Genomic DNA, 13,229 nt, shown 5'->3' on the forward strand with positions numbered 1-13,229 from the left:
ACAATTTTTTTCTACGGATTTCCTAGCTCGACAAATTGAGGACTAATTCACCACATATTGATGCTTTATTTATTGCTAACTAATGGATTGTTATACACACAAGACGAGATTCGAACTCTAAATACTTACTTAAGCGGACAAATAAGATGACCATTCAACTAATTTAAATTAATTAAAACAAATATTAATTATTTTTAATATTTTTAAGTTATAAAATATTTATAATAATAATTACTATATATATTTTTTATTTAAATTTTAATAAAAATTATATATAATTTTATATATTATCCCGTGTAGGACATGGGAACATACACTAGTTAGTATCTAAAAAATTATTATCAAAACTTTTTATGTTAAAAATTAATATAAAATATAACCATCTAAGGTATCAATAATCTACTTTCTACTCGTCCAATTTTGTTACCATTGCCTAAGATATTAGAAACTGAAATTTTCTTTCTTTATTTCGCAGGCATTTAAAGCAAAATTGAATGTCTGCAAAATATAAAAATATTACGTAAAATGGTAAGTGTTTGTATTTTAATATAAAATGGTAAATATAATTCTTTTATTTATTTATAAAAAGCCGAAACTTCATAATAATTTGTTAATCTTATGTGTTCTCTAAATCATTTCATGTCTAAGGGACCATGGTTCCTTTCTCTCGTTATGCCAAGAGCAATTGCTTCATTTCACATATTATTTAATTTTTTAACAATCAATGCATATATAATAGTTAATATACTGAAAAAATATTCATCAAATCAAATCAATAAAGTATCAAATGATTCTACTATATTGAAGGAGGTAAGTGATTCTCTTTAAGTAGCAAATTATTTCTTGTAATTGTTTTCATGAACAAAAGTACACATAAGTCTAACATGTTATATAATTATGTTTTTCTTTTGAATTGAAGATGTTGAAGATGCAAAAGAAACTCTCGATATCCCACTTTCAAAATATTCTATGGGATCATCATAACCCTTAGTTTCTATTTTCAGAAAGAGAAAGAAGGAAAGTGGAGATTTATCTCTCGATGATCGAATATTTTCTTGGTAGTAATGTAAGAAGATCAAATGTAATCTCTAATGACTAAAGTCTTAATGTTCTTTCATTATATGCAGTTTTTGAAAACCCCATTGCCATACAGAAAAGAGAAACCCTAAGAAATCATATATACAATTTTGTGAACTGAATTCTGCCATAACAACTACAAGTTGTTAGACTATGATTCCATTTTCTGTTGCAGTTATCTTTACAAGAAGTCTTTGAATAAAATGTTTTTAATCGTGGAATTCATAATATGCAACAAAAATAACAAATAATCAATAATGATCTATTTTGGGTTTAATATTTTGTTAAAACATTATAGAATAGATATAAACATTTGAAGACGTTCTTGTTATTAGTAAAAATAATTTGTTGTCCTCAGATTGTATGAAAGTCTAAAACAAGACCATTGCTTGTTTCTAATTCTTTGACCAATAAAAATCTCATCTGAATTTAAAAAGAGTTAATAGTCAAAATCGTTTTTGAAAGATACTTCGATCTCTGTTTTCGTCCCGAAAAATAAAATTAATCGAATTCGTCCCACAAAGATACCCTACCTAGTCACGTTCGTCCTTCCGTCATTTTTTTCGCTGAGTTGGCAAACGTCCGCTGACGTGTGTCGTTAACTGCCAGCATGGCAGATGCCAAGTTGTACCATGTTGTTGCTGACAAGATAAGTCTTGTTTTACAAGTCAAATTAGTCCTTGATTGGATAAACCCTCCCAAATTCAATGATAAATACGGTGCCGCGAACATTTTCGATGGGGATAGACTTCAGTAGGAGCTATAATTCTTGGTTTGCTACCTGGATGGAGATAGGAAATGGGGGTCGTGGTGGTGGTTTGTCGCATCCGTTGCACGACAGTCATGGTTCTAGCGCTACAATGCGAAAGAGGAGGTTAAAGACTCATGACGGATCATGCATGTTTCTGTGGGTTGAAGACTGTGATTAAAAAATCTAGGACAGTAGAGAACCCAAATAGATTGTTCCATGCATGTCCAAGGTACTGGGTGAGTGATGTTGAAAAAAGTTAACTGTTCTCCATCTTGTTTTGTGTTGTTGGGTGTTTTTTGATTTTTTTTTTGTTTACTCCTTTTTGAAATTGCAGAAGAGCAATCACTGCAATTATTTTAAGTGAGTTAATGATGATGACTATCAAGAAGTGGATGTATGTGGTACAAAGAAAGATGCAGGAACTGATATGGAGGTTGAAAGTGACTATGATGAATGGAGGGTGAAGGTGGCATGAAAATTGGGCATCTTAAAAGCTGAAGTTAGAGCTTTGAAACTGCTAATGATTGTTATGTTTGGGGTAGTTATAGTTAGTGTGATACTTTGTTGTTTGATATGTACTTCTAAGTAAATCCAGTTATGTTATGTGAACATGTAATGGTGTATTGAATTTGAATTGCATGGCTTGAATGGGAGTAGTTATTTAAAGTTGGAAACAATTCTCTATCCATTATTATTATAAATTTATCAAATGTTGCAAACAATTCTCTGTCACTGTTGATATCAATTATGTTAAGCCATAAACAAAATAAGTAATCAAACTAAGTAATCTTAGAAATAACTTGTCATTGAAGACTAATTGTCACATTGTCTTAAGAGAGAAATACCACAACAAAGTTATAAGGTTTTCATGTCACCACAACACATTGTCTTTAGAGATAAATACCATACAAAAAACAAAAAACAGAATGTTGTCCCATACAAAAAAAGTCAACCATAACATATTCCTAAGAAATCAAACTTTTTCATCATTCTTCCTTGGAGCCTTGAAGCCTAGAGTAGGCACAAAAGTCATTAAGTTGGCCAGCCTCTTAGCAGTTGCAGAACTTGTCCCTTTAATGGTCTCAGTAGAAACAGCCACAGGTGCAGTTGCAGTAGGTTTAGGGGAAGACCTTAACCTTTCTTTTCCTTTAATCACTTGTAACTTAGGTGGCCTAGCTACCAATTGATCCTACATAATCCAGTACCAAATGCATTTGTTAGATGATTAAATGAAGCTGAAATTTTTTAGGATTGAGGAGTGATGATACTACTTGTTGTGTATCTTGGGTTGGTGGAATACTTTCGGATTGGCTAATGTAAATCTCTGATGGAGGTTGGATGGATGATGGAAATGCAGGCAAAGGTTCTTCTGCTTCTGTGGCAATATCAGCATTAGCAAGGGCAGCATTTAGTTCAGGTTTAGCACAATTTGCAGTAGGGGCAACAACTGCTAGTTGCAGCTGTATCTGCTTGGCATGTTCCTCAACATCCACAATTTTCTTCTTTGCACAACCTCTTTTATTGTGTCCAACCTCACCACAATACATGCATCGGATTGGGTTGTATTTTCTCTTCATCTTTGTCTTTGACCCAGTTGACTATTCTTCCTTGTCCCTTCTCCTTTTCTTTGTTGGTATTTCAGGTTTGGGCTTGATTAGGGGTGGGATTGGTGCTGGATGTGGAGTTTTTTCCTATAGATCCTGCCCCTTACCTGGATTGATGTTGAAACAGTAAGTTTGCCTATACGCTTCAATCTTTAACCAGTCATGACAATATTCTTCAGCTCTCTTGTCATTCTTATCCAGTATGGCTGATATTGCATGCATACACGGCATTCCTTTCAAATCAAATTAAAAGATTCATTAAAACAACTCGTATGATTGAAGACATTATTAACTAATTGAGAGAATAATTAAAAGTTGTTACCTGTGAGTTGCCAAAACCTACAAGTGCATGTGTGCTTGCCCAGGTCAATCACCATATTGGTTGGCCAGCCATGCACTTCGTACAATTCTTCTTTTTCATCACCAGACTACTGAGGAGCCCAATGGCAGGACAACGTTGTCATTGCTTTCAATCTACTTTGCTGAACAAGAGGGAGAATTTCTTGATAGTTCTACAACTTCTTCCTGTTATCAACTATATTCTTCATGATGATTCTTCTAACTTCTTCAGCTAAGGTCAGGATGGGCTTGCTCCTTTCGTGCTTGATCTTTGTATTGAATGACTCATATGCGTTGTGGCATATGTTATCCACTTTCAGAACCTCACTGAAATGTACCTTTGTCCATGCCTATTTCGGCCATTTGTCAAGATACTCCCAAGCTTTCTCGTTGATCAACTTAACTCTCTTGATATTTCTATCAAATTGGTTGTTGTCCTTGACCAAGCACATTCCCACACCAAGTCTTTTAACTCACAGCTACCCCACTGCTTTGAGAAATTGTGCCACAAATGCCAAACGCAGAATCAATGGTGAACACTTGGAAACACTTCTTGCACGGCAGGGATTAAACCTTGCATCGAAAGGCAAAACCCGAAAGGATATTAAATCAAATTAGTCCTTACAACAAATTAATTAAATCAAATTAATCCTTGTAACATGTTATCGTGAATCAATTACATTCTTACCTTCTGCAGGTCATAAATGAAGTGCCATTTGTTCTCTCTATAGTCTCCAAGATAATTGTGCATGAGCTCTAAAAACCATTGCCAGTTATCCTTGTTTTTCACACTTACAATCGCATAAGCAATCACGAAGATGTGATTGTTAGAATCTTGTCCGCAAGCTGTCAGTATTTGTCCCCCATGTAATGTCTTAAGAAACGCTCCATCTAGTCCAATTAAAGGTCTACAATTCACCTTAAATCCCCTCTTGCAAGCATCAAGATAGACATAGAACCGATCAAACAGAGGAAGACTCTCGGGCATGGGGATGGCACCAACTTGGACTATGGGTCCCGGATTGCTAGTAAGTAGTTCATTTGCATAATCCCACACCAACCCATACTGTTCTATCTCATCACCCTCCACAACTTTTCTAGCTGCTTTTAGAGCCCTAGTGATGTATGTGCTATTGAGGTACACATTACATTTTCTTAAAACCAATCATACACCTCTTGATGCTTCATAGTCGGGTGCTTTCTAAACTTAGGGACTAGTTTACTAAGTGTCCAGGTTTGGGTGGAAGCTCTATTTTTCCTCCTTCTTGGGCAAGTGTGATTATCAACTAGAGTTTTAATTTTCCAAGACAAGTCTTGTTCGTTACATGCACAATATACTACCCATAGACAATCCTCTGACTTACAAACAGCTCTAACCCTAACTTTATCATTCTTTATAAATCAAATATTTCTACCCCAATGGATTGTATAGTGGTGCACGAAATTGTGATCATCAACAATGGCGCCAAAGACTTGGAGCTCTCAAACATGAATCACACTTTGTCACAATTCCGCACAACTAACCAGCAAGTGCATTGGGTCGTCCAAGTAATACCTTACGTGAGTAAGGGTCGATCCCACGGAGATTGTAGGCTTTAAGTAAGCTATGGTCATCTTGTAAATCTCAGTCAGGCGGATTCAAATGGTAATGGAGAATTGATAATTAAAAGATAAATAAAATATAAAATAAAGATAGAGATACTTATGTAATTCATTGGTAGGAATTTCAGATAAGCGTATGAAGATGCTTTGTTCCTTTTGAACCTCTGCTTTCCTATTGCCTTCTTCCAATCATTCATACTTCTTTCCATGGAAAGCTTTACGTTGGGCATCACCGTTGTCAATGGCTACTTCCTGTCCTCTTAGTGAAAATGTTCTACGCACGCTGTCACCACACGACTAATCATCTGTCGGTTCTCGATCATGTTGGAATAGGATCCATTGATCCTTTTGCGTCTGTCACACACCCAACACTCGCGAGTTTGAAGCTTGTCATAGTCATCCCTTCCCAGATCCTACTCAGAATACCACAGACAAGTTTTAGACGTTCCGGATCTCAGGAATGGCTGCCAATAATTCTAGCCTATACCACGAAGGTTCTAATCTTAGATTAGAAACACAAGAGATACACATTCAAGCTTGTTTGCATGTAGAACGGAGGTGGTTGTTAGTCACGCGTTCATAGGTGAGAATGGTGATGAGTGTCACATAATCATCACATTCATCATGTTCTTGGGTGCGAATGAATATCTTGGAGAAGAAATAGACTTGAGTTGAATAGAAAAACAATAGTACTTGTATTAATTCATGAAGAACAGCAGAGCTCCACACCTTAATCTATGGTGTGTAGAAACTCCACCGTTGAAAATACAAAAGAACAAGGTCTAGGCATGGCCGAGAGGCCAGCCTCCAAAACGTGATCAAGGGATCAGAAGATAATTCCCCGATGAAAATACAATAGTAAAAGGTCCTATTTATAGAAAACTAGTAGCCTAGGGTTACAGAAATAGGTAATTAATGCAGAAATCTCCTTCCGGGCCCACATGGTGTGTGCTTGGGCTGAGCATTGAAGCTTCCATGTGTAGAGACTTTTCTTGGAGTTAAACGCCAGCTTTTGTGCTAGTTTGGGCGTTTAACTCCAGCTTTTGTGCCAGTTCCAGCGTTAAACGCCAGAATTCTTGAGCTGACTTGGAACGCCTGTTTGGGCCATCAAATCTCGAGAAAATTATGGACTATTATATATTGCTGGAAAGCCCAAAATGTCTACTTTCCAACGCAATTAAGAGAGCACCAATTGGGCTTCTGTAGCTCCAGAAAATCTACTTCGAGTGTAGGGAGGTCTGAATCCAACAGCATCTGCAATCCTTTTTCAGCCTCTGAATCAGATTTTTGCTCAGGTCCCTCAATTTCAGCCAGAAAATACCTGAAATCACAGAAAAATACACAAACTCATAGTAAAGTCCAGAAGAGTGATTTTTATTTAAAAACTAATAAAATCATAATAAAAACTAACTAAAATATACTAAAAACATACTAAAAACAATGCCAAAAAGCGTATAAATTATCCGCTCATCACAACACCAAACTTAAATTGTTGCTTGTCCCCAAGAAACTAAAAATCAATTAGGATAAAAAGAAAAGAATATACAATGAATCCCAAAAACATCTATGAAGATCAGTATTAATTAGATGAGCGGGGCTTTTAGCTTTTTGCCTCTGAACAGTTTTGGCATCTCACTTTATCCTTTGAAGTTCAGAATGATTGGCTTCTATAGGAACTCAGAATCTAGATAGTGTTATTGATTCTCCTAGTTAAGTATGTTGATTCTTGAACACAGCTACTTTATGAGTCTTGGCCGTGATCCTAAGCATTTTATTTTCCAGTATTACCACCGGATACATAAATGCCACAGACACATAACTGGGTGAACATTTTCAGATTGTGACTCAGCTTTGCTAGAGTCCCCAATTAGAGGTGTCCAGAGCTCTTAAGCACACTCTTTTTGCTTTGGACCACGACTTTAACCGCTCAGTCTCAAGTTTTCACTTGACACCTTCACGCCACAAGCACATGATTAGGGACAGCTTGGTTTAGCCGCTTAGGCTAGGAATTTATTCCTATGGGCCCTCCTATCCACTGATGCTCAAAGCCTTGGATCATTTTTATTACCCTTGCCTTTTGGTTTAAAGGGGTATTGGCTTTTTCTGCTTGCTTTTCTTTTTCTTTCTTTTTTTTTGCAAGCTTTCTATTCACTGCTTTTTCTTGCTTCAAGAATCAATTTTATGATTTTTCAGATTATCAAATAACATTTCTCCTTTTTCATCATTCTTTCAAGAGCCAACAATTTTAACATTCATAAACAACAAATTCAAAAATATGCACTGTTCAAGCATTCATTAAAAAAAACAAAAAGTATTGCCACCACATCAAAATAATTAAACTGTTTTAAAATTCGAAATTCATGTACTTCTTTTTCTTTTTCAATTAAAACACTCTTTATTTAAGAAAGGTGATGGATTCATAGGACATTCATAACTTTAAGGCATAGACACTAAGACACTAATGATCATGTAATAAAGACACAAACATAGATAAACATAAGCATAGAAATTTCGAAAAACAGAAAATAAAGAACAAAAAAAATTAAAGAACGGGTCCACCTTAGTGATGGCGGCTTGTTCTTCCTCTTGAAGATCTTATGGAGTGCTTGAGCTCCTCAATGTCTCTTCCTTGCCTTTGTTGCTCCTCTCTCATGATTCTTTGATCTTCTCTAACTTCATGAAGGAGGATGGAATGCTCTTGGTGCTCCACCCTTAGTTGTCCCATATTGGAACTTAATTCTCCTAGGGAGGTGTTGATTTGCTCCCAATAGTTTTGTGGAGGAAAATGCATCCCTTGAGGTATCTCAGAAATTTCATGATGAGGAATTTCCTCATGTCCATAAGTGGGATCTCTTGTTTGCTCCATCCTTTTCTTAGTGATGGGCTTGTCCTCATCAATGAGAACGTCTTCCTCTATGTCAATTCCAACCGAATTGCAAAGGTGATAAATGAGATGAGGGAAGGCTAACCTTTCCAAAGTAGAGGACTTGTCTGCCACCTTGTAGAGTTCTTGGGATATAACCTCATGAACTTCTACTTCCTCTCCAATCATGATGCTATGGATCATGATAGCCCGGTCTATAGTAGCTTCAGACCGGTTGCTAGTGGGTATGACTGAGCATTGGATGAACTCCAACCATCCCCTAGCCACGGGCTTGAGGTCATGCCTTCTTAGTTGAACCGGCTTCCCTCTTGAATCTTTCTTCCATTGAGCGCCCTCTTCATAAATGTCCATGAGGACTTGGTCCAACCTTTGATCAAAGTTGACCCTTCTAGTGTATGGGTGTGCATCTCCTTGCATCATTGGCAAGTTGAATGCCAACCTTACATTCTCCGGACTAAAATCTAAGTATTTTCTCCGAACCATTGTAAGCCAATTCTTAGGGTCCGGGTTCACACTTTGATCATAGTTCTTGGTGATCCATGCATTGGCATAGAACTCTTGAACCATTAAGCTTCCGACTTGTTGAATGGGGTTGGTGAGAATTTCCCAACCTCTTCTTCGGATCTCATGTCGGATCTCCGGATATTCACCCTTTTTGAGCTTAAAATGGGCCTCGGGGATCACCTTCTTCTTGGCCACAACTTCATAGAAGTGGTCTTGATGAACCTTTGAGATGAATCTCTCCATCTCCCATGACTTGGATGTGGAAGCTTTTGCCTTCCCTTTCCTCTTTCTAGAGGTTTCTCCGGCCTTTGGTGCCATTAATGGTTATGGAAAGACAAAAAGCAATACTTTTACCACACCAAACTTAGAAGGTTTGCTCGTCCTCAAGCAAAAGAAGAGAGAAGAAAGTAGAAGAAGAAGAAATAGAGGAGATGGAGGGGGCTTAGTGTTTTGGCTAAGGGGGAGAAGTAGTGTGTATGTTATGTGAAAATGAAGGAGGGAAGATGGGTTTATATAGGAGTGGAGAGGGGGGTATGGTTCGGCCATTATGGGTGGGTTTGGGTGGGAAAGTGGTTTGAATTTGAATGGTGAGGTAGGTGGGGTTTTATGAAGGATGGATGTGAGTGGTGAAGAGAATAGTGGGAATTGATAGGTGAGGGGTTTTTGGGAAGAGGTATTGAGGTGATTGGTGAATGGGTGAAGAAGAGAGAGAGAGGTGGGGTAGGTGGGGATCCTGTGGGGTCCACAGATCCTGAGGTGTCAAGGATTTCTCATCCCTGCACCAAGTGGCGTGCAAAAATGCCCCTTTCTGCCAATCCTGGCATTAAACGCCAGGCTGCTGCCCATTTCTGGCGTTTAACACCAGCTTCTTACCCATTCCTGGTGTTAAACACCAGTCTGGTGTCCATTTCTGGCGTTAAACGCCCAGAATGGTGCCAGACTAGGCGTTTAACGCCCATTCTGCTACCCTTACTGGCGTTTAAACGCCAGTAAGTTTCTCCTCCAGGGTGTTCTGTTTTTCATTCTGTTTTTCAGTCTGTTTTTGCTTTTTCAATTGTTTTTGTGACTTCACATGATCATCAACCTACAGAAAATATAAAATAACAATAGAAAATAGAAATTTAACATAGATAATTAAAGATTGGGTTACCTCCCAACAAGTGCTTCTTTAATGTCAATAGCTTGACAGTGGGCTCTTATGGAGTTTCTCACAGATGTTCAGAGCAATGTTGGAACCTCCCAACACCAAACTTAGAGTTTGAATGTGGGGGTTCAACACCAAACTTAAAGTTTGGTTGTGGCCTCCCAACACCAAACTTAGAGTTTGACTGTGGGGGCTCTGTTTGACCCTGTATTGAGAGAAGCTCTTCATGCTTCCTCTCCATGGTTACAGAGGGATATCCTTGAGCTTTAAACACAAGGGAGTCTTCATTCACTTGAATGATCAATTCTCCTCTGTCAACATCAATCACAGCTTTTGCTGTGGCTAGGAAGGGTCTGCCAAGGATGATGGATTCATCCATACACTTCCCAGTCTCTAGGATTATGAAATCAGCAGGGATGTAGTGGCCTTCAACCTTTACCAAGACATCCTCTACAAGTCCATAAGCCTGTTTCTTTGAATTGTCTGCCATCTCTAGTGAGATTCTTGCAGCTTGTACCTCTATGATCCCTAGCTTCTCCATTACAGAGAGAGGCATGAGGTTTATACTTGACCCTAGGTCACACAAAGCCTTCTCAAAGGTCATGGTGCCTATGGTACAAGGTATTGAGAACTTTCTAGGATCTTGTCTCTTCAGAGGTAATCTCTGCCTAGTCAAGTCATCCAGTTCTTTGATGAGCAATGGAGGTTCATCCTCCCAAGTCTCATTACCAAATAACTTGGCATTTAGCTTCATGATTGCTCCAAGGTACTTAGCAACTTGCTCTTCAGTAACATCTTCATCCTCTTCAGAGGAAGAATACTCATCAGAGCTCATGAATAGCAGAAGTAAATTCAATGGAATCTCTATGGTCTCTGTGTGAGCCTCAGATTCCCATGGTTCCTCATCAGGGAACTCCATGGAGGCCAGTGGACGTCCATTGAGGTCTTTCTCAGTGGAGATCACTGCCTCTTCCTCCTCTCCAGGTTCAGCCGTGTGGGTTGTGGTTATGGCCTTGCACTCTCTTTTTGGATTCTCTTCTGTATTGCTTGGGAGAGTACTAGGAGGGAGTTCAGTAATTTTCTTACTCAGCTGACCCACTTGTGCCTCCAAATTTCTAATGGAAGACCTTGTTTCAGTCATGAAACTTTGAGTGGTTTTGATTAGATCAGAGACAATGGTTGCTAAGTCAGAGTGGCTCTGCTTAGAATTTTCTGTCTGTTGCTGAGAAGATGATGGAAAAGGCTTGGTATTGCTAAACCTGTTTCTTCCACCATTATTGTTGTTGAAACCTTGTTGAGGTCTCTGTTGATCCTTCCATGAGAGATTTGGAAGATTTCTCCATGAAGGATTATAGGTGTTTCCATAGGGTTCTCCCATGTAATTCACCTCTTCCATTGCAGGGTTCTCAGGGTCATAAGCTTCTTCTTCAGAGGAAGCTTCCTTAGTACTGACTGATGCAGCTTGCATTCCAGACAGACTCTGAGAAATCATATTGACTTGTTGAGTCAATATCTTATTCTGAGCCAATATGACATTCAGAGTATCAATCTCAAGAACTCCTTTCTTCTGAGTTGTCCCATTATTCACAGGATTCCTTTCAGAAGTGTACATGAATTGGTTATTTGCAACCATTTCAATGAGTTCCTGAGCTTCTGTGGGCGTCTTATTCAAATGAAAAGATCCTCTAGCAGAGCTATCCAATGACATCTTGGATAGTTCAGATAGACCATCATAGAATATACCTATGATACTCCATTCTGAAAGCATGTCAGAAGGACACCTTCTGATCAATTGCTTTTATCTTTCCCAAGCTTCATAGAGGGATTCACCTTCCTTCTGTCTGAAGGTTTGGACTTCCACTCTAAGCTTACTCAATTTTTGAGGTGGAAAGAACTTTGCCAGGAAGGCATTAACTAGCTTTTCCCAAGAGTTCAGGCTTTTTTTAGGTTGTGAGTCCAACCATGTCCTAGCTCTGTCTCTTACAATAAAAGGGAAGAGCATAAGTCTGTAGACTTCAGGGTCAACCCCATTGGTCTTGACAGTGTCACAGATTTGCAAGAATTCAGCTAAGAACTGATGAGGATCTTCCAATGGAAGTCCATGAAACTTGCAATTCTGTTGCATTAGAGAAACTAATTGAGGCTAAAGCTTAAAGTTGTTTGCTCCAATGGCAGGGATTGAGATGCTTCTCCCATAGAAGTCAGGAGTAGGTGCAGTAAAGTCACCAAGCACCTTCCTTGCATTGGTGGCATTGTTGTTTTCGGCTGCCATGGTTTCTTCTTCTTTGAAAAGCTCTGTTAGGCCCTCTAGAGAGAATTGTGCTTTAGCTTCTCCTAGCTTTCTCTTCAAGGTCCTTTCAGGTTCAGGATCAGCTTGAACAAGTATGCCTTTATTTTTGCTCCTGCTCATATGAAAGAGAAGAGAACAAGAAAGTGGGAAATCCTCTATGTCACAGTATAGAGATTACTTGAGGTGTCAGAGGAAAAATAAGAATAGAAGGAGGAGGTAGATAGAAGAGAATTCGAACTTATCAAGAGGGATAGATTTCGAATTGCACCTTGAGGAGGAGTGTTAGTCCCTTAAATAGAAGGATGTGAGAAGAAGGGAAAAAATTTTTGAAATTAAAGTAAGAAATTTTGAAAATTTGGTAATTGATTTTCGAAAACTAAGATTGGGAAAGAAATTAAGTGATTTTTGAAAAAGATTTTGAAATTAGAAATTAAAAAAATATGATTGAAAATAAATTTTGAAAAAGATGTGATTGAAAAGATATGATTGAGAAGATATGATTGAAAATCAATTTTTTAAAAAAGAAAGTTTTAAAATTAAAGTTGATTTCTTGACTAACAAGAAATTAAAAGATATGATTCTAAAATTTAAAATTTGATCCTTTCTTAATAGGCAAGTAACAACTTGAAAATTTTGAAGTAAATCATTAATTTTAGCAAGGATTTTCGAAAATAGTAATAAATAAAAAAATTAAAAAGAAATTGATTTTGAAAAGATATGATTGAAAAGATATGATTTGAAAAAGATTTGATTTTGAAAAATTATGAAAAGTTGAAAAAGATTTGAATTAAAAAAAAAATCTTCTCTCTAGTGTCATCCTGGAGTTAAACGCCCAGCCAGGTACCCTGGCTGGCGTTTAAACGCCAGTTTTCCTTCTTCACTGGGCGTTTTGAACACCCATCTTTTTCTGTTTAATTCCTCTGCTGAATGTTCTGAATCTTCAATTCTCTATATTATTGACTTGAAAAGACATAGTTTTGAAAATTTTTTGAATTTTTAGTAATGAGAAACAATAAAAAATGCAACTAAGATCA

The 13,229-nt window shown here is 37.6% G+C and overlaps 1 non-coding gene across 1 annotated transcript; it reads left to right on the top strand.

Annotated features, from left to right (window-relative positions):
- Positions 1-11,667: 11,667 nt before the first annotated feature.
- On the top strand, positions 11,668-11,775 carry LOC112746280 (small nucleolar RNA R71). Its single transcript, XR_003174172.1, has one exon. It is a non-coding gene; the product is annotated as a small nucleolar RNA R71 (small nucleolar RNA).
- The last annotated feature ends 1,454 nt before the right edge of the window (positions 11,776-13,229 follow it).

The sequence above is a fragment of the Arachis hypogaea genome, chromosome 14, assembly GCF_003086295.3.
Source record: "Arachis hypogaea cultivar Tifrunner chromosome 14, arahy.Tifrunner.gnm2.J5K5, whole genome shotgun sequence".
Lineage (NCBI taxonomy): Eukaryota > Viridiplantae > Streptophyta > Magnoliopsida > Fabales > Fabaceae > Arachis > Arachis hypogaea.